Genomic DNA, 3,489 nt, shown 5'->3' with positions numbered 1-3,489 from the left:
GTGAACAATCTTAATAAATCATTCAAGTCTATCATATCTACGGGCTATAAAAAAGCTCCTAATCTATTAGTACATTGTCACAGCTTTTTAAAGCTCATGGAAGTTTTGATTTTGTCATTCATTGAAAAATTAAAGCACAATCACAAAGCTACCACCCCAAGGCAAGTCTAGGTGCAACTCTCGGCTCCTTGAACCCTCAAGAAGGTGTTCCAAAAGCCTATTAGCCTACCAAGGTGACGGCTAACCCCTATCATCCCAGGGCATCGATTTAGGGCCTTGACCAAGCGAGCCAAAGTGATTCCCCTTGCTTGCCAAGTGCCAATAAGGCACTACGCCTCACATAGACACAACGTAACATATAGATTTGATTTTCATGTGCCTAGTAGCATTTTTGCTACTTTTTTGGACACTTCTTTGTTTCATTGATTCATTTTTTAGCACTTTTTTATTGCTTCCTACATGAGATTCTAATGGCAATTGGACTAAAGGACTAAAGCCTATTCATAGCCCTAGGTCACGTTAAAAATGAATGGAGTATTAAGACTATCACTAAGAGTCTAGGACTAATGAGAAACAAACCTATATTAATCTAAGGTCAAGGCCAATTACCTATGATTAGCACATATAAAACCTAATTTTTTTATGCTGAGTTAATTTTCACAAAGCAGAGTGTTGAAACTTTAGGATGCCTAGCTTTCAAACATGAAAAAACCATAGCTTAGAACCAAAATTTCACTTAAGCCAAGCATCAAGAAATAAAAAAGAGAAAAATCATGGAAGGAATACACCTATTCATGCTCTTTTTTAGCATCCTTGAGCAAGCATCCCCTTTGTAGAGAAGCCTCTTGATCTTTTTATTTGCAAAAGAAGCTTTTTTGAAGCTAAGTGTAAACACAAGCTACAAAATCCAATTATTGAAAGCCAAATGCACACAAAAAACATTATTGAAAACCTAAAGCTAGGATATTGCATACCCGAATTTGCCAAAGGGAAAAACCCGAGGGAAAAGAATGCCTTTGGTTATGCACATGATGCTCTTTGTAGAAAATTTTTGCATCCATATCAACAATGAGAAAGGTAACATGCTTCTACATAAGCAAACTTTGCAATGTTTACCATCTCTCATGCATGATTCAAAAGTTTGATTAATTTCTAGCTCAATGAAATATGGAATTTAAAACAAGCCAAGAGCTGAAAATAATGCAACTTCATGAAGTGAAGTGGCTCTTCAAAGCCAAATTTAACATTTCAAAGCTTTTCAAAAAGTTGTCTAACAACTAGCTCACATAAAATTTTCAATTTTAAGAGCAATCTATGAGCTAGAGATGACTTCAACTTGATGAAATGAAAATGAATGGCTCTCACTAGCTCAAAATGAAAAAAATTAATTTTTGACCAAGCTATGAGCTAGCATATATACAATTTTTATTCCATAGACATGGAATGGCTCTAAGTAGCAAAGTTTTGCAATATTTTGCAATGTAGACCCCTTCTTGGATCAATGAAAGCACACTCCTGCCACATCCCTTCACACAAGTTCAAATCATTAGTGCTCAATCATTTGAACATCCAATACAAGCACTAATAATGCACTATCAACCACAACCCCGAAATGTTCATGCTCTCTCTTGACCATCAAACAAGATCAATGTTAGTGCTTTGTAGTGATTTTTGCATTCAAATAAAGCATTAAGAATTCACAAGTCAAATTTTACTTCTTAGTTTTGGCCTAAGAAAGCTCAACTTTTTAGTGCTATGCAATGATTTCATTCAATTCAAGCACCGAAATGTACAAGCAATGTTAAGTTTAAGCACAAAGTCCCAACGAAGCAAGCACTACTCGTCATCCAATGTAACTCTCACATGCATATCACAAAGAATTTTTCATTTAGTGCAATAAGAAATTCACATTCAATCAAGCCAAAGATTGGTGCAATGAAAATCATTTGTGCATGGAGTTTCCATATACACTCGAGGCCCACACAACAAATATTGCATTTGTAGCTAAAGAGAGACAAAGCTTTTTGATAGAGTGAATTAACACTAGAATGGTAACAGGACACTTTTATGTCCTTGGACACTTTTGTGTCCTGTTAAGTGACCATTTTGCTTGAATTATTTGAAGAGTATGAAAATGAATTTCTAGGTGCTATATATCCACAAAGTTTCCTTATGAGCTGAAAAAAACTTAGCATTTCTTTTTGAGTATGGATCTCACCATTAACCTTACTCTTGCACAACATTTTTGAACCTAAACTGTGTGAAAAAACGGGTCTTGCTTTTGGCTTTTTTTCAATTTTTGGCAACTATACCACTCTAAACTTCATGTTTGTGAGGTTTAGATGGCTAGAGGTTAGGCCTTCATAGTTCTCAACATGTTTTGATGCTTGTAGGGAGAGCTAAGTGTTAAAATTGAAAGTTATGACCAATTTACAAGAATTGCATAATCCTGTTTTTTGGCCAAAATTAGCACTTTTATTATTTTTTGGTGTCTTTCTTGAAATCAAAATTCAATTTTGATTGTGTAAGTGTAATGTATAACATAAAGCTAATCTTCCTTGAGTTTTGGGGGACCTAATATGCTATATAGCATAGTATATGATGATGGTTGAGTTTTTTGATTGCTGAAGAATACGATACATTTTAGAGTAGCAAGTATAACTTTCTCAATATTTCTAGTTTCTTAGGACAATTGTGTGTATTTTGTAGGTAGTAACCATATCTAATCATAGATATTGAGTAGTTTCTATGGGTTTCTAGAGGTCATAATGCTAAACCTAGTTTTTTCATGTTTGTTGTATTTAGCACTTTATCATTGCCCCCAAGGTTCCAATTGTAAGAGATCCATTATCCTTTTGACATGCTCCATGGCTCCTTTTGAATCCAGAGGCCCAAAGGGAACTAAGAAAACATGTATATAGTATCTGTATTGAGCGTGACTATAGAAACTTTGATGATAGGTCCGCAGAATGGCAAAAATGCAACTTTTTTGTACCTATTTTTTTGGCCCAAAAAAAAATTAGTGAGGTAAAAGCAACCATATTTTTTGGTCACACGGGGCATTTTATCTCATGTCCCATAAAAATCTCCACTCTTATTTATATGCAATCAATCGTATGAAATTGTTGTTTTGGGCAAAATGCACTGGTCCATCAACTTCGGAGGCTTGTAGTGACCAAGGGATGAGAAAAATTACAAGTTTCTCATTTTTTCCATATGTAGTAGTTATTGAACTATAAGCTCATGAAAGGATTTTTCAAAATGAGTGGATCTACTATGGTTTTGGAATTTTTTCCCAAAACCCTGAAAGGACACTTTTATGTCCTGTTAGTTTACCATTCTAGTGTTAAAGCTTTCTCAAGGCCATTCATAGCTCGAGTTGGTCCCCTTGGCGAATATCCCTCCAAAATAATGCTCCAATTTTTGTGCAAAAAATCTTCGTATTTGAAACAAGCACTAAAAACATCATGCTTAATCTTAAACCTCAAA

Source organism: Adiantum capillus-veneris, chromosome 6 (genome assembly GCF_014529385.1).
Source record: "Adiantum capillus-veneris isolate H3 chromosome 6, ASM1452938v2, whole genome shotgun sequence".
NCBI lineage: Eukaryota > Viridiplantae > Streptophyta > Polypodiopsida > Polypodiales > Pteridaceae > Adiantum > Adiantum capillus-veneris.
The sequence above is the reverse complement of the archived record's forward strand: the minus strand, read 5'-3'. Positions refer to the sequence as shown.